This window comes from Rhincodon typus, chromosome 10 (genome assembly GCF_021869965.1).
Source record: "Rhincodon typus isolate 14 chromosome 10, sRhiTyp1.1, whole genome shotgun sequence".
NCBI classification, from domain to species: Eukaryota; Metazoa; Chordata; class Chondrichthyes; order Orectolobiformes; family Rhincodontidae; genus Rhincodon; species Rhincodon typus.
Genome location: NC_063341.1, coordinates 1770672 through 1789438, shown reverse-complemented (window position 1 = coordinate 1789438; position 18767 = coordinate 1770672). Strand labels below are relative to the sequence as shown.

General features: G+C 41.9%; 1 long non-coding RNA gene and 4 other non-coding genes across 6 annotated transcripts; all 5 read left to right on the top strand.

The window, feature by feature from the left end:
* The first annotated feature begins 12751 nt into the window (after nt 1–12751).
* On the top strand, nt 12752–18741 carry LOC109926351. 2 transcript variants are annotated; one of them, XR_007263023.1, is made up of 12 exons: nt 12752–12796; nt 13212–13392; nt 13751–13789; nt 14455–14492; nt 14968–14995; nt 15536–15588; nt 16620–16659; nt 17091–17141; nt 17326–17440; nt 17620–17662; nt 17974–18136; nt 18656–18741. It is a non-coding gene; the product is annotated as an uncharacterized LOC109926351 (long non-coding RNA). The 2 variants fall into 2 exon arrangements; XR_007263024.1 differs by having other exon boundaries at nt 12785–12828.
* Nucleotides 14617–14698, top strand: LOC125484305. The gene has a single exon (XR_007263141.1). It is a non-coding gene; the product is annotated as a small nucleolar RNA SNORD79 (small nucleolar RNA).
* On the top strand, nt 15389–15474 carry LOC125484308. Its single transcript, XR_007263144.1, has one exon. It is a non-coding gene; the product is annotated as a small nucleolar RNA snR60/Z15/Z230/Z193/J17 (small nucleolar RNA).
* LOC125484309 lies at nt 16945–17024 on the top strand. The gene has a single exon (XR_007263145.1). It is a non-coding gene; the product is annotated as a small nucleolar RNA snR60/Z15/Z230/Z193/J17 (small nucleolar RNA).
* LOC125484307 lies at nt 17828–17902 on the top strand. The gene has a single exon (XR_007263143.1). It is a non-coding gene; the product is annotated as a small nucleolar RNA SNORD47 (small nucleolar RNA).
* Nucleotides 18742–18767: the final 26 nt, after the last annotated feature.

Sequence of the window (18767 nt, the reverse complement as noted above, 5' to 3'; positions counted from 1 at the left end):
AGCCAGGTATATGGAACATGCAGCACACAACTGTAACATTTCAAAATGTGCAGGTGTTTCCCAAACTCTGCTGTACATAGGCTCAATCAAGCCTCCTGCCACTAGACAGTCAAGGTCTGTAACTTCATAGCCACTGAGAGCCCATAGGACTAAGCATTCTAACAGGGACCACTGATTCAACTAACTGCAGTGATTCCCAACCACTCAACTTGCATTAGATCTGTCCTTGGAAAGCAAGAAAAGTAATAAGACCGTGGTGAAAGATTGGGGAAATGGTAGTAATCGAAGTGATCTCTCTCTCTCCTTTCCACCCACTCAAGCAAACCTCTGGGTCTGATGGACCACATTGCATCCAACCAAAAGCCTAGAACCTGATGCCCTGACTACAAGTCCCTGAACCTAGAACTGTCTATCACAGACACCATTAGTAAGACAGGGACAATGCCAATAATATTCAGAGACCAGGACAGGAGCAGCACAGGGACTGAGCACTTCAACAAAAAAGGTGATGGAAATCTGGAAATCCCCAATGGTTGCCAATGATGAAGGTCAATTGTAACATCTGGTACTAGGGGTCAGTCAGACTGAAGCGTCAAAAGAATGGATCAATCATTTAATTGTACAGCATTCAATGTTTTAATTGGACAGGACTCTTACCTATTGGCCAAACTGTGAAAACTAGCTTATTAAAACGTCACAGATAAGCATTGCCAGAATTCTTTGCACTGCAACTGCGGTCCTGGTCAATTCTGCTGCAGAATGTTGCCCTTCCTTATGCTCCTGCAGCTAAATACTGCCACGGGGATAGTGCCAAGGAGTCTAACTCAGTGGCACATGATGCTGTCCCACATCTCCCCACCTACAATTCGCTATGATGTGATTGTGCTCCATTATGGAAAAAAAATATGGGCAGCACTGATTGCTCTCTTCACAAAAACTTGAAAAACCCATCACTTTTAATCACACTGGCTATTCTGAGAAACAGCAACTAATATTCACATGGCTGATATTAACACCCTTCCAAGCTACACAGAACAGTGGGCAGCATAAAGGACCTCATCAGTGAGCCAATAGGAAGGGTTTGTAGATTAAATCTGCCAGTAAGTAGTATGCAACTAAGTACACACTATGCATAGACAATATGTCAACCTGCTCCCATAGGTGCAAAATGAGCAACAATTTGACTCTGATTGTACGAGAATGAATCTCAGATATATACATATTTTAAAATGATAAACATTGTAAATAATAATACACATCAATCTGTTCAATAAAATCTCTTAACAGAGGCACATAATTTATTTTCTCGGCATGTCAGGAGGTCATTGAAAAGGTGCCCAAACTAGACATCCCATTATAAGCATTTCCTGTAATTTGCAAGTAATAGTCATAATGGCTTCACAGGCTTGAGGAGCTGAAAGGCCTATTCCTTTGCAGTCCAAAGGTTAGTCTAAGACTATACCCTTTGAGATAATCAACTTGGCTTACCAAAATTGCTGCTGTGGCCAGGTATCATCATCTCCTGTGTTACAAAGTTGTGTAGAATAATCATGAATTGGACTTTAGGAAGCTAGAATATGTTTGTCAAAATAATAAGGGAGAAAGAATGTGTGGTCTCTTTAAGAGGTGAGGTGTTTTTCCTGTGCTTAGAGATTTTTAAAATGTATGTCTATGAGCAGTAGCTGGAGGTTGCCAGAACAGAAAGTACTCGAAAGTTAAAAATTTATTTTGAAAGGCCAATCAGCACTTTTTACCAGGACAACAGTATTCAAATTTAGCCAATCAATTTAAGGCAAGCCCTTAGATACTAAAAACTTATCAAATTTAAATCTGATGATGTTGACAACATTGAACCAATCCAACGTAAGAAATATTGTTATGTCATCACGGGTATAAAGAAAGGGGCAGTTGGACAGAGACCCCAGAGCGAACCGCCATTCGCCCAGGTTAAGAACCTTTAGCTCTCTTTCTCTCTCTGAGAGAGATAGACAGAGACAGAGACAGAGACAGAGACGGAGAAAGAGAGAGAGAGAGAGAAACTGGTGCTCACAGTCATCTATGTATTAGAGAAAACACCATCTCCTAAAAAGGTACCACGGCATTTCTAGCTCAAAGCCCTCACAGAAGCAATATTAGAGAAAAACATCCCTGACAGCAGAGTCAGCAAAAGATTAATGGATTAATGGATTTGTGGATTAATGGAGAAGGCAGCGTGTTCCAGAAGACACAGTTTGTACGAACTTGGAGAGATTAAGTTTTAATTTATTGTTGTCTCATTGATTGGGTTTATATAAGTGGGACTTGTATTTATTTGAACAGCATTCCAGTAGAATTTAGGCCAGTTAGGGAGTAGTTAGTAGTCTAGGGGGTAATTGTTCAGTTTATTAGTAATTCTGTTAATTTGTTCATTGTTAGGGTTAAATAAATAAATTGTTTCTTGTTATTTATAAAGTGGATCAGGGATTTTCTTTCTTTTAACTACTCTTTTATCAGATTATGGGGGGAAAAGCGAGCTCCTCTGGGTGTTTCGGGAGTAATTATTAGAAGGGAACCTCTACTCCTGTCCTAACAGATTTGGGCTTGTGTTTTGGTTTAATTATCAGATGGGTTCGGCCATTCCTCCTCCGTAACACCTGTAACAGTGAAAGGGTGTATTATTCAATGACAAGCCAAATGCATGAACATTGTAGCCAGGCTGTCCTGGTTCAGTAATTAAGGTTTTTTCCACTTTTTCCCAGAAAGGTTCCCAGTGTATTTGTATAAGCATCACAGTATAAATGAACTGCCAGTCTATGTTCTATCTTTTGACTTTTCTAAATCCAGTCCAGCACAGAATTACAACACATTCAGGTCCAAGGGACTTTAGTATTTAGGACTTCACCCTGATCTGAAACAAAACCAGAGATTGCTGGAGAAACTCAGCATGTCTGGCAGCATCCTTGGGGAGAAAGTAGAGTTAATGTTTCGAGTTCAGTGACTCTTCATCTGTTTTTTTTTACCAGTGATGCTGCCTTGGCTGGATGGTCTGAGTTAAAAGGAAAAATTGGAAAGGCTGGGGTGTTTTCTTTGGAGCTACGGAAGTTGGCAGGGGCTTGGTAGAAATGCATAAGATTACGAAGGTTGTAGATCGAGTGAATAGAACATAAGAAATAGGAGCAGGAATTGGCCATTCTGTTAGATCATGGCTGATCAGTTCCAGGCGTCACCTCCTTTTATGCCAGCTGTTCATAGGCCTCAATTCCTCAATATTTCAAAAACCTTTCTACCTCCCCTTTATATACTTCCAGTGATCTAGCCTCCACAACAGTCTGGGGTAGAGAATTCCAGACATCCACCACCAGCTGAGAGAAGAAATTTCTTTGCATCTCAGTTTTAAATGAGTGATGCTTTAATCTGTAGTTATGTCCCCTAGTTTGAAATCCCTCTGCTAGTGGAAAGATTTTTTTCAACATCTACTTGGTTAAGCTCCTCAGAATCTTATATGTTTCAATGCAATCACCCCTCATTCTTCTAAACTCTAATGAATAAAGGCCTAACCTGTTTAGGTGTTTTTGATAAGACTACATCTTTATCCCAGGCTCCATCCTAATGAATCTTTCTTGAACTGCCTCCAATGCCAGGAAACCTTTCTTAAATACAGGGACCACACTGTACACAGTACAGGTGCGGTCTCATCAACATCCTGTACAGTTTGGAACAAGACTTCTCCATTTTTAAACACCAAATCCCAAGCAATAAAGGCCAAAATTCCACTTGCTGCACCTAGTTTTGTGGTTCATGCATAACAACATACAGGTCCCTCTGTGCTGCATTTTGTTTGGAGTCCCTTCCTATTTAAATAGTAGTCTGCCTTTTGATTCTTCCTACTAAAGTGAATAAACTCACACTTTCTTACAATAAATTCCATCTGCCAAGTTTATGCCCACTCATTTGTCTATATCCCGTGTAGATTCCTTATGTCCTTGTCACAACATTCCCTCCTATCTATCTTTGTATCATCAGTAAATCTAGATACATTACACACTGCCCCTTCCTCCAAGTCATTAATATAGACAGTAATTAATTGAGGTCCTTGGATTTCTCCTTGTGGCACTCCACTAGTTACATCTTTCCAAGCTGAATGACACATTAATCCCACTTCTCTGTCTTCTTCATTTTAATCAATCTTCTATCAATGCTAATATATCACCCCTACCTTGTGTAATAATCTTTTATGAGACACCTTATTGAATGCCTTGAGGAAATTCAAATATATCTACTCGTCCCTCTTTATCAACTTGTTACAGTCTCAAAGAACTCTTGCAAATTTGTCAATTAACATTACTCCTTCACAAAATCATGTTTTGATTGTGATAGGATTTTCTAAATGCCCTGCTATTTCTTTCTTGAGAACTCTAGTATTTTCTCAATGACAGATATTACGCTACAGGAAGTCACTTTTTCCAGTAGTAGAGAGATCAATGGCCAGAGGCCAGATGGAAGGTGTGAGGTAGAAGGTTAAGCGGGGAGTTGAGGAGAAATCTTTTCATCCAGAGGGTGATGGGAGTCTGGAACTCGCTGCAAGAAAGGCCAGTTGAATCAGAAACTATTGTAACATTTCAACAATATATAGATATTCACTGTGTTGTCATACTCCAGGGCAAAGAGCCGGTGAATGGGAATAGTGTAGTTAGATCTTTATTGACTGGTGTAGACACAATGGGCCAAATGATCTCCTCTGCAATAAACATTTGAGCCTACTCAATTGATGTTGGATTAGTGCGACTATAAATAACCAACCATCCAAAGCACCGCCTGGGTCTAACGCAAGGAGATTTAGCTCACCTCTGCAACATTGAATTAAAATAACACCACACATTGGAAGTTTGAAATTTTGGAGACGACCGGATCTGAAAATGGCAGTAAACTGCATCAATAGGCTCATGTACATGCCCAACCATCTACAGAGAATCAGTGCCAATGATCAGCAAACAGAGCCATGCAATGTGGCATTTGGCAAGGTCTTATCCCCTGGGCAGAAGTCACATCGCAGACTCCACATAGTCACTGCCTGCAGTCACATCCCCTTCCAGTCATGCTGTTTGCCAGCAACACATTGGTTCTCACAGCACCCTACTTCTGCCATGTCCAAATCAGCTAATCATACTGCATCTGTCACATTCCCCTTGCTTACATCACAGACCTGCTCTTTTGCTGCTCTTCAGGGAAAGTGACAAGCAGGAGGCCAGGGCCTGACACACAATCCCGTAACATTACTACCACCACGATGTTTTTAAAAATGCGATGATCTCCCTCTCCCACCCTTTTGGATAGTGAGTCCCAGATCCCATACTCTCTGGGTGACAAATGATTCAATTCTCCCTGAACCCAGTCACCAATTTGTTTAAATCTCTTCCTCTCTGCTGATGAAAATCAGCCATTAAGCTAAAGTTTTATTCACTAAATCACATTTCAGCCTATATAGACCACTTTGTGCAAAAATATTTCTTTCAACTTGAGATGTAACATGACTGAAGTTCTCAAATCATGATAACAATCCATTCTATCTAGGCCCCTCAATCAATCAATAGAGGTTTATAAAGTCATGAAGGGCATGGATAGAGTAAATAGACAAGGTCTTTTCCCCAGGGTGAGGGAGTCCAAAACTAGAGGGCATAGGTTTAAGGTGAGAGGGGAAAGATTTAAAAGGGACCTAAGGGGCAACTTTTTCATACAGAATGATGCATTTATGGAACAAGTGTCAGATGAAGTAGTGAAGGCTGGTAAAGTTACAAGATTTAAAAGGCATCTGGACGGGTATATGAATAGGAAGGATTTAGAGGGATATGGGACAAATGCTGGCAAATGGGACCATGTTTATTTAGGATATCTGGTTGGTGTGGACGAGTTGGACCAAAGGGTCTGTTTCTGTGCTGTACATTTCTACGACTCTAAATCTCTCCTCAGCCTCCTCCATTCCAAAGAAAACAGTCTCAGCCTATCCAACGATTCCTCAAAACTAAAATTCCCAATTCCCAAGCCTCATACATCTCCTCTCGCTTCTCTTTGGTGGGATCGTGTTATCTGGTAATGCTGTGACCAGAATTGTACATAGTTCTCTTGCCGTGGTCTAATAGTTTTACACAGTTCGAACATAATATCCCCGTCTTTATACTCTAAGTAGGAAACACAATAAAATATGCCTTGTGCTTTCTTGACCCGTCCAGCTACTTTCAAGGAAATTTTTAAATTTTTTCATGGGTTCAGTTAAACCAGTGCTTTGTGTCCATCACTAATTTATCTGTCGTTCAATGAGATCATCTGATAATTCTCAACTCCACTTTTGTGCCTTTCTCCCCTTAGCCAATATTTCCCTTATTATTGTTTTTATGTATATATACTTATATATCACAAACAATGTGAGGGTGTGAGGGAGTGCTGATAAGTAAGTTTGCAGATGGCACAATGATTGGCTGGGTGGTTTGCAGTGAGGAACAATGTCTTCGCTTATAGGAGGATATAAACGATTGGTCAGATGGGCAGATCAGTGGCAGATGGAATTTAATCTCGATGTGAGATGGTGCAATTTGGAAGAAGTAACAAGATAAGGGAGTACTCAATGAATGGCAGGACAGTAGGAAGCTCAGAGGAACAAAGGAATCTTGGGGTGTTTGTCCACAAATCCCTGAATATGGCAGGACAGGTTAATAGGGTGGTTAAGAAGACATACAGTACACTTGGTGCAGAGCTGGATGAACACAGCAGGCCAAGCAGCATCATAGGACCCTTCATCAGGTCTAGGCCCGAAACGTCAGCCTTTCTGCTCCTATGCTGCTGCTTGGCCTGCTGTGTTCATCCAGCTCTGCACCTTGTTGTCTCGGATTCTCCAGCATCTGCAGTTCCTACTATCTCTGATACAGTACACTTGCCTTTATCAGTGGAAGCATAGACTATAAGGGCAGTGAGGTTATGTTGGAGCTGTACAGGACTTTGGTTAGGCCACAACTGCCGTACTATGTGCAGTTCTGGTCTCTGGACATTAGGAAGGACGTGATTGCACTGGAGGGGGTGCAGAGGAGATTCACCAGGATATTAATATGAAACAATAAACTGCAAATCTGAAAAAAAAAAGAAATTGCTGGAGAAACTGAATAGGTCAGGCAGTTTGATTCTGAAGAAGGGTCACTGGACTTGAAACGTTAACTCTTGTTTCTCTCTCCACAGTTGCTGCCAGACCTGCTGAGTTTCTCCTGTAACTTCTGTTCTTGTTTCATGAAGAGATTGCTTGGGATGGAGCACTTTAGCTATGAAGACAGATTGGATAAGTTAGGGTTTTTTTTTGAGCAGAGAAGTTTGAGGGCAAACCTGATAGAAGTGTGTAAGATTATGAAGGGCATGGGCAGGGTGAATAGAAAGCAGCCGTTGCCCTTAGTCCAAAGGTCAATAACAAGGGGCAAATGTAATTTTAGGGTAAAAGGCAGGAGGTTTAGAGCAGATTTGAGAAAAAGGTTTTTTTTCATCCAGAGGGCGGAGGGTGTCTGGAATGCATTCCCTGGGATGGTAGTTGATTTTCCAATTTTCCAAAAGTACTTGGATGAACATTTAACTACCACAATGTTCAAAGCTATGGGCCTGGAGTTGGAAGGTGGGACTAGTGTAGATTTAGTGTCATTTTGGCGTTACAGACTTGATGGGCCAAAGGGCCTTTTCTGTACTGTATGATTCTATGATTAAGAATCGGTCTATTTCAGCTTTGAAGACACTTAACCATACAGTCTCCTCAACCCTCTGATAAATTCTGATAAAGAATTCCACAGACTCACTATATTTTGACAAAAAAAAAGTCTGCTTCAGATGTATTCTGAGATTATGCAATTTGATCCTAGGGTTTCCCACAAGGAGCAATAACTTCTCCACTTCTATCGTGACAAGCCCCTTAAGAATATTACATGTTTCAATAGGTCTCCTCATTCTTCTAATATCTAATGAGCTCAAGACCAACCTCTTCATCCCTCCTAAGACAGTCCTTCCACATCTGCAATCAACATAGTGGACCTTCCCTGAACTGCCACCAATTCCAGTATATCTTTCCTTAGATAAGGGCAGCAAAATTGTTCACAATATTCCAGCTGTTGTCTGACCAGTGCTTTACACAGTTTTAGCAAGACCTCCATTCTTTTATATTCCTTTTGAACTAAAAGCCAAAATTCCATTTACCATTCACTATGACATGCTAAACTTAGATACTAGCTTTTTGTGATTCATGCTCAAAGACCCCCCAAATCCCTCTGTGCTGCAGCTTTTTGCAGTCTTTCCCCATTTAATTAAAGTTCAGCTCATCTACTCTTCCTACCAAAGTACATTTTCCTGCATTATATTTCATCTGTCAAGTTTTTCTCCCCACTCACTTGTCTACATTTCTTTGCAGACTGTCATCCTCACCAATTGCCTTTTCCCAATTTTTGTGCCATCTGCAAACTTGTCTATACTACATTTACTTTTTTGTTAATATGTACTGTAAAAATTTGTAGCACTCTACTAGTTACAATTTGTCATCCTGAAAAGGACCTTTAACCCAACTATCTTCTATTAGTTAGCCAACCCGATATATAAGCTAACATATTACTCCTAACACCATGCGCTCTTATCTATCAAAGTAGCCTAATATGTGGTACCTTATCACACAACTTTCAGAAATCCAAATGGATTATACCTACTGATTCCCCTTTCTCTATCCTGCATGTTACTTCCTCAAAACATTCTAATAAATTTGTCAAGCATGATTTCCTCTTTATGAATAAATGCTGGCCAGCCAATGACACCTATGAGTGAATTTAAAAAAAGGGCCATAATGACTGCTCAATTATATGTATTTCTAAATGCTTTGCTACTACATCCTGTACAATAGACTCTAACATTTTCCCAATGCCTGATGTCAAGCCAACTGGCCCACAGTTACCTGATTTTTTTTGTCTTTTTCCCTTTTTAAATAGGGATGTCACATTGGTAGTTCAGCAATCCTCTAGGACTCTTCTAGAATCTAAGGATTTTTAGAAGATTATTCCAAGAAGATAGTGCATTCACGATCTCTGTAGCTACTTCTTCTATCATAGGATCATAAGACCGTAAGATATAAGAGCAGAATTGGGCCATTTGGCCCATCCAGCCTGCTCCACCCATTCGATCATGGCTGATATGATCTCCAACTCCGTTCTCCGGCCTTCTCCCCACAACCCTTGATCCCCTTACTAATCAAGAAACTATCCATCTCTATATTAAATACAGTCAATGACTTGGCCTCTGCAGCAATGAGTTCCACAGATTACCCACCCTCTAGCTGAATAGATTCTTCCTCATCTCAATTCCAGTAGTCCGTCCTTTCATTCTGAGGGTGTGCCTTCATGTCCTCATCTCTCCTACAAGTGGAAGCATTTTCTCCATGTCCACTTTATCCAGCCTCTGAGTATTCTGTACGTTTCTATCAGATCCCCCTTCATCCTTCTAAAAAAAAGTACTGATGAAGATGCTAACTCTGCTTCACCCCTGCCACAGATGTTACCAGACCTGCTGAGTTTTGCCAGCAATATTTGTTTTTGTTTCGAGTCTCCAGCATCCACAGTTCTTGGTTTTATTTTATTCATTCCAAAATAAAGTTGTTAGTCATAGGGCAAATGGGAAGAGGAAATAAATACAATTACTTTCATGAAATTAAAATCACTAAGCAAACTAATGGGGTTAGAAGCCAGTATGTCCCCTGGAACTGATGTGTTGCTCGAAAATGTAGCTTGAGATGTAGTAATGGGGAACAAAGAAATGGCGAAGGAACTGAATAGGTACTTTGCATCAGTCTTCACTGTGGAAGATACCTGTAGCGTACCAGAACTTAAAAGAAATTTGGGACAGAACGTTGAGCCAACTACACCTCATGTGACAAGTGCATCACTCCTCCTCTGGACTTCCTCCAACACCAGCAAACCCTTCCTTAAACATGGGGCCCAAAACTGCTCACAATATTCCAAATGTGGCCTGACGAGAGCTATGTACAGCCTCAACAGTACATCTCTGCTCTTGAATTCTTGTCCTCTTGAAATGAATGGCAGCATTGCATCTGCCTTCCTAGCTAGAAAATTGAACCTGCTTGTTAACCTCAAGAGATTCCTGAACTAGGACTCTTAAGACCCTTTGTGCTTCAGCTTTCTGAAGCCTTTACCCATTTAGAAAACAGACTATGCCTCTATTTTTCCTATCAAAGTACAAAACCTCACATTTTCCCATATGGTATTCCATGTGCCACTACTATACCCACTCTCCTAGCCTGTTCAAGTCCTTCTGTGGCCTTCCACTACCTGCCCCTCCACTTTGTGTCATCTCCAAACATAGCAACAATGGCCTCAGTTCTTTTGTCCAGACCAGCAATATATTATGTGACTCCAACTAGTCATTGGCTGCCATCCTGAAAAAGACCCCATTATTCCCCACTCTCTACTTTCTACCATTCACCCAATCCTCTATCCATGCCAGTACTTTGCCCTGGGCACCATGGGCTCTTATCTTATTTAACATTCTCCTGTGCAACACCTTCTGGAAATTGAAATAGATCATGCCCAGTGGCTCTTCTTTGTTTAACATGCTTGTTACCTTCACATGGAATTCTAACAGATTTATAAGGCATGACTTCCTGTTGACAAATCTATGTTGACTAAGCCCTATTTTACCATGTACTTCCAAGAACTCAGCAATCTCATCCGTAATAATGGACTGTAAAATCTTATCAACATCCAAGGTCAGGCTAACTAGTCTATAGTTTCCTGTCTTCTGCTTCTCCTTTTTTAAACAGACATGTTACATTGGTCATTTTCTAATCCTCTGGGATGCTCCATGACTCTAGTGATTTCTGAAAGATCACCACCAATGCCTCTACAATCTCCTTAGGTATCTCCCTCAGAATTCTAGGGTGTAGTCCATCTCGTCCAGGTGATTTCTCCACTTTTAGGCCTTTCAGACTCCTGAGCACCTTCTCCCTAGTAATAGCCATTCCACTCACCTCTGTCCCAACTTTCTTCAAGTTCTGGTACGCTACAGGTGCCTTCCACCATGAAGACAGATGCAAAGTAACTATTCAGTTCCATTTCTTTGTTCCCCATTACTACATCTCAAGCTGCATTTTCAAGCAACACATCAGTTCCAGGGAACATATTAGCTTTTAACCCCAATAGTTTCCCTAGTGATTTTTCTTTAGTGACAGCAATTGTATTTATTTCCCCTTCCCATCTGCCCTATGACTACCAACTTTTTTTTGGAATGAATAAAATAAATCAAAGAACTGTGGATGCTGGAGACCTGAAATGAAAACAGACATTGCTGGCGAAACTCAGCAGGTCTGGCAGCATCTGTGGCAGGGGTGAAGCAGAGTTAGTATTCTGGGTCCAGTGACTCTTTATCAGTACTATTTTTTGCTATTAATTCCTTCAAAAACGTGTCGATGTGCTTGCTGCCCCTTGAACCTCTGCTATCCATGTGGAGAAATTGCTGTCAGGGAGTGCCATGATTGACCCAGCAATATTGAAGGAATGGTGACATAGTATCAAGTCAGAATGATGTGTGGAGTAATGTGTATACAATCTGAATCCCACAATCCCTTTTCTCCTCTACCCTGCTCCATGTTGTTCCTACTAATTGTGTATTCTTTGTTAGGCCTGTCCAAATTAATTGCCTCACATGGAGGCTGAGGGGTGACCTTGCAGATGTTTATAAAATCATGAGGGGCATGGATAGGGTGAATAGCCAAGGTCTTTTCCCCTGAATGGGGGAGTCCAGTACTCGAGGGCATTGGTTTAAGGTGAGAGGGGAAAGATTTAAAAGGGCCCTAAGGAGCAACCTTTTTACACAGAGGGTGGTGCACGTATGGAATGAGCTGCCAGAGGAAGTGGTGGAGGCTGGTACAATTACAACATTTAAAAGGCATTTGGATGGGAATATGAATAGGAGGGGTTTACAGGGATATGGATCAAATTGTGGCAAATGGGACTAGATTAATTTAGGATAGCGGCCGGGCATGGACGAGTCAGACCAAAGGGTCTGTTTCCATGCTCGACGACATCTGCAGATTGAAGTTGATCCGCTTTCTGCCAAACCTGTGAAGTGTTGATATTTTCCTGCAGTGTACAGTTTCCACTCCACTGTCAGTTTGTGCATCGGCCATTCGCATCCTATCTCTTGCCCCTGCAACAATTTGTCAAGCCTTCAACGTGCTAAACGGCGGAGGATGCAGAACTTCCCAACTGTGAAGATTCCAAATGCTCCGAGATGACATTTTTTTTTCCTCAACCCAGTCCTCCATCCCAAGATTGTCCCTTCAATCTGCGTTTCCCCTGTCAAACCCCTGCAGAAGCTGGCATATGCCACTGAAATCGCCTCGACTCTGAAAACACACACACAGTGCCGCTAAGTTCCTCCGATGAAAATGCCCGCCCTGCAGGAAGCCGTCGCTCTCCCTCCCGCAAAATTCTGACTCAGGCTTCAAGTGACTCCACATATTGCCAGGCCTCACCCGTGCCGAGCAGCTACGGGAACCCTGGCAGCGGGAACTCATTAACGTGATGGAGGTGGAGTGGAGAGGCGAAGGCCCAGCTCTCATTCCGGGTTCTGACCAACAGAACAACGGCTTGTCCGGCTGTGGTGTGATTGACAACAGCCTCAGCCAATAGAACGCGGACATTCGAAACGGCACGTCCCTATCCCATCAGCCCGTGCGCGGGATTCTCTATAAAAAGCGGCGCATTGAGCCACACTGTCTCACTCGGGCGGTGGCTGCAAGGTGGAGTTTAGACTTGCGTTTTTGGTCGATCGGTAGGAAGTAGGAAGGAAATATTTGTCCTGGGCAGCTCGGCTGGTTAGCCGAGACCTTGGGGGTGGCGAGGGTTTGGGTCATCGTGGGCCCCAACCCCAGGCAGGGCGGCGTTAATGGGGCCACGTGTGGTGGCTACGAGGACAGTGAGTGGGTCGGGTGGGAGACTGGATCACCCTCTCTTTGCGGGCTCAGTCCTCGGGAGTGGGCCGACGCTGTGATGAGCTTATGTTGGTAGGGACATCCGATCCGCTGTGATGAGAGCTCCAACATGCTGAGTACACGGCCTTTCATCCCCGGGATATATGCCGTGTGGGATGGGGGCGCTCTGGGGAATGGCCCACCTTTTTTTTGTAGGAATCTGACTTTGTTCCTATGATTGCAGGTTCCGAACCTTCTTGGTTGGAGCAACCTGTAATTCAGGTACAGCACCGGATTGGGGAATTGATTAACACCAGATTCAGGCCATGAGCTCGTCTATGCGTATCCAGTGACTGTGGGCACGTGTCTCCTAGAACGTATCGACTAGGATCAGGCAATTCAGCTCCTCCAACCTGCTCCATTTGGTATGATCATGGCAGATCTTTTGTGCCTTCCCTCAACTGTTCAAATTGCTAATTGTAATCTACCTCCAGTTTGCTCCCTGTCCTTGCATCTGACTCTGGGGTAGTGAACTCCACAGATCTGGAACCCTTTGTGTAATTTCAAGTCCACTACCCCGTGTGTGAAGATGAAGATTGGACACTATGGACAGGTTGTCCTTTTAATATAACCTTCCTGTGACTGATGTGCCTGCTCTTAACTGCCAATGATTAATGAGTAGTGGTCAGAAATGTTTCTGAAAACCTTTCCACAATGAGGCATGTGGCTCCTGTGCAGGGTTTGCATTTTAAAGCAAAGAGTGTGACATTGCTGTCTTTACAGGTCAGGATCTGTCAAGCTGCTCATCGTCTGGCTGAAAAGGTAATTGGCTGCCTTGGTCCCTTTTGTCTTATTGTGCAACCTCTGGACAGTGACATTTTTAAAACTGATAATCCAAATTTGCTTTTGCCAAGGTGCAGGCTCACTTCTCTATAATGAAAGCAAAACTGTATAGCTGTTGTGATGTCAATCATTGAACTTAATGGTCCCCAACATTGGTGAAAACTAATTTGACTTTTGGGCTGTTAGCAAACATGCTTGTTCAGTCCCGTTGAATTGGATGAATCAGTGGTCAACCTTCAGAATAAAATGGAAACTCTAGCCATAATTTAGCCATGGCAAATTTAAAGTCCCCTCAGAAGGCCAGCATATTCCAAATGAGGCTCCACTGGATGAAAACCTTGTGTGAATTGAATTTGACATTGAAGTTTGTAATCAGCAAGGTGTTGAGCCAAAAACAGGGACCCTGACAGTCAGGCTGCAGGGTACCTTTGAGCTACTCTGGGGGAAAGCTTCTGCTTCTTCCTGGGATCAAAAGTGTGCATTTCTTTAGATCATAGTGTGCAGTGATGATGGTTATTTGCTACTCTTGACTAAAAGATGATGAATACATCAACCACCATATATTGGTTCTGAGGCACACAGCTGGGGTTTTTAGATGTGTTCAACCAAACAGCAGATCACTTACCTAGGTGCTTCCTTTGCAGGTATGGCTGATTCTGCATGCCAAGAATCTGGTACCCAGGTGAGAACCATTGTTACTATGTGATGAGATTCAGCTTTGGGTCAGGAGAATCCTTGTAATCAGTTAATAAATTGTTAATTGACCTAGGTCTGAATGTGTAGTTGTGGAGTGGTGGTTTTATTTGTACTGCTGATGATGCTAATACAATTACAATGGGAATCTCTCTGAAAAAAAAAGTGAAAGACTTTGTAATTACTGAATCAGTACAGTAAACATCCACCCCCTTGGTTCTGATTCCAAGAAGACTGACATGCCCCTTTGGGCTAAAAAAAAAATCTGTTACTGCATCCATTGAGCTAGCTTCTAACAGCAACTGGTCCTAAGTCCCCAGGCATTTCCTGAGCTGCCATCCAAATGCTGATTCCTAAGACTTGATTCTTTGTCAACTTTCACTTTTACACAGGATATACAATTTCTTTTGATGTTTAGGACTATCAAATTTACTGCAGTAACTAGTAATTGTGTTCTCTTCCAGATTATCCTAAGGACCTGAGTAAAGGAAGGTAAGTGGAATGTTTGGTTGTGGGATGGTGTGATAGTGAACCCTGTTAAAACACACTCCTGTGGGGTTGGTATCTAAGCAATAGGTTTGACTGATTCTTGCAATTGCTATGAATGTGGCAAGTACCAATGACCTGGCTCCAAAACACATCAATTTTACAAGTGTACAAGGAAAAGGGTTGGGGGGGACAGCAGTCTCTTTAACCAGCTGTTGTCTTAAAAGATCCAAGTCAGTCTGTCCTGATCACTCAATTTGAAAATTGTTGTCTGTGCATACATTAATGTAGTCTACATTGGGAGCATATTGATAGCTGAAATTGTGTTTACAAGCCACATGCCAGTCTGCCTGTTTCTCAGGTACATTGCAGGAGCAGTGTTTCAGCAGTTCCAGCCTACCAGGATTGGAATGATGAGCTCATAGTTCAACAGAGAACTAATGAAGATTTGAGCATTAGTCTTTCGCTCCTATCTGACATCTCCTGCTACTGAAACTTCAAAGCTGCATGCCAGTCTTTTCTGCTCTGAATTAATTCTTGTTTTAGATTTGCTGCTAGATGTGAACAATCTTTGGATGTATGACTCCACAAATGTTCAGGTGAGAAATTTTTGCATCTTGAGCTTTGACTGTTAAATGAGTTAATAGGGATGCTGCTGAGCTGAGTTCTGCACTGGCTGTCTCTACTACTTGCATTAATGTCACTAGAGAGATGCAACTTTTGTAAATCATGTTGATTTAATTTTGTTTCTCAGAAGTTGCCTTTTGTAGGCACTCCGGGTCTGATTTCTCACCAATCTCTTGAGACATTATATGCAGCATTCCATTATATGGAGTGTTCACCAGAGCAATTGTTTTGAGTGGAATAGCTTCCTGTCTGCATTCACAACCTGTCCTGTTGCCTTTAACACTAGGACTGGCATTTATTGTGTACTTGGAGGTAGCAAGAACTGCAAATGCTGGAGCCAGTCAGTAGTGTAGAGCTGAAGGAGCAGGAGAGTTGATGATTTGTGCCTAGATGAGCCCTGATGAAGGGCCTAGACCTGAAATGTTGACTCTCCTGCTCCTCTGCTGCCTGACCTTGTGGGAGCTAGAGGAACACAATTCATTGTATACTGTTTACCTCATATTAGTTCTCAATTCATCATTCAACTAAATTCAATTTGCTATTGTTTTGCCCATCTGGTCTGTCTTTAGTCTAAGGCTTTCCCACATTTTAATCAAAGCATTGATTGCCTCAACATCCACGAACTTACTGATCACATACATTCACTTTGGATTGAGGGTACCCTCAAATCTGGGTGAGTTTATGGGGCATATGGTCATGGCCCTTTAATTCCAGGGCTTGTATTTTTTTTAAAAAAACCCCTTTCCACTCAATGAAGGATGTGCTGAATGCCATACACTGACCAATTAGGTGCAGAAGACTATTCCCAGAGTCTGCTCTGCAAATCAGTAAATCATATTTAATCTGAATTTGAAGGCCATTCAGCCCATAGAACTTGTGCCAGTTTTGACCTTGTCCAATTGGCCCCATTCCTGTATCCCCATGGTTGTAATGTTTCCTTAGTATGTACATTCAAGTAGCTCCCTTTGCTGTGTTTAATTGATTTTCTTCTCCATCCCTCCAGATATTTGATCAGTATTGTGCAAGGACAAAACTGATGGAAGGTGAGTGGGTAGAATTTCCTTGAAGGCTGGATTTTGGAACCTGAACTGCTCACTCAACTCCTGTGAGGTTGCAGCTGGAGATTTTAGCTGAGCCTGATGCAGAACAGTGGGGAAGCTCTATACATGTGCTAGGTGTTTCATACTATTGCTGCATGTGTTCTGCAGATGTATAGTTAATGCTCTTAATCACAGTTGTGCATCAGCCTCTGCTTTAACTACAGTCTGAGAACTGGTTTGGTTTCTTGGGACATCACAGGCACTACATTGTTTCATGGTCTCCCACTTAAGGATTTAATGATGAGCTCATAGTTCAGCGGATAACTGATGAAGAATCAAACATCTTTCGCTCCTATCTGACACTTCCTCTTTACTTGAATATTGAGCTGCACACCAGTCTTTCCTGCTCTGAGTTAATTCTCCTGCTCTTTCAGATTCTTGTGACTCCAGATGAAGTTTGGCTTTGGACCAATCTTGTGCACCAGGTATGTGTGGTTCAGACAGGTTAGAAGTGACTGCACATGCAGTACTAACCAGTTTTGTATGATGTATCTGAATTAGGTCTCTGAAACATGAAGAGAAATAAGTGACTGACAACAGCAGTTAGCTAGCTTGTTTCAGAATTTTCCTGTGATACTTTGTAATTTTCTCCCTTTTGCTTTCCCATAGGGGCAAGAACTATTATGGCATTAATCAGACAGTGTGGAAACAGACCCTCCAGTCTGTCAGTTCAACCAGTCCATGCTGACCATGTGCCCAAACTAAACTAGTTCCTACCTACTTTGTAAGTGACCTGTTCTGTTCTGTTCTTGTCTTGTCAAGTGCCTGTGATGCAAACATGAGACTTGATTTGCCAGTGAAGACTGTCTAATATTAGCTCTAACTGATTATGTGCACATATAGATAAATAAGGTCAGAAGTAGTATTATCAACAATAACTTAACATTACCATTCTGTTTTCAGAATCTCAAGTTGTAGGATCTGGGATCATTGCAGCACCAGTGAGGTCAGTTGTTATTTTGGAGTTGTATGGTTCAGGTGTTGCTATTTGCCTGCAAATGGCAGAGGGAATCATGCTAGTATGCCAATTGACAGTATCCATTTATTTACATCTAAGGGAAAAGCTGGCCTGACATTGGATTGAGTGCCCTTTAAGGCTATAACTAAATGAAACCATTGATGAAAATGATTCTGCCATATGAGCTTTGCTGATTCTACCCCTACCGTTCCATTTCAGTCTGAGGTTTCATGGCCCTGTGAACATTGTCTTGTGACTGTGTAGCTTTTGTGATAATAACATGGTTTCTGCCTTTACAGGGAGCTGCATCAATTGGAGGTTCAGATGACATGGTGAAATGAGATTTTATGGTATCAAGTGGCCTTAAACAAATGGCTTCTGCAGAAAGGATCTAAAAGCACAAGTATCTCTTTAAAGGAAAGGCTTCTGAGGAACTCGAGTGGGATATTACAATCTGGACAGGTGAATAATTAGTTTGTAAAAGTTGGAGTTTAGGTCTTCACCAATCCACTACCATTGGTAGTGGATTAAAGATGGGATGTTGTGTTGATTTTGAATGCAGCATTGAGCAGTTACATTTTTGTGCTTGATTTTTAAGCAGAGCCTCTGCAGATCAGTGAGCAAATGGGGCAGCACATGGGACATGATTACTTTGGGGTGCTTGCTTTCCACAGTTGTCACTTTCTTCCATCTGACCAGGCTGTGGAAATTCTTGCTTGAACATGATCATGTTCTAATTTGGAGGGTTTTTCTACTGGGTTAAACTTGCATAGAAATGATGAGACTTGTTCTTGAACTCTCTCACTGAGAAATGATGAATGATGTTCTGATTCTGTGCCAATAACAAGTATTTGGGTTGACAGCTCATTGAAAATTGCTGAAGCTTCCTACTGGTAACAGGAGTTTGGAAGTTCTGAATGCAGTTATTTTTAAAGAAACTTTTTCCAATGCACATGGTTTGATCATCTTCCTTTGTTCCAGGTGAAAGGATGCCAATCAAGATTGGACTAATTCCTGTAATGTTGTAACAAACAGCAAATATAAAATAAAGTGGAAATGAAACCAAAGATTGTCATGGATTGGAGTATTTTTG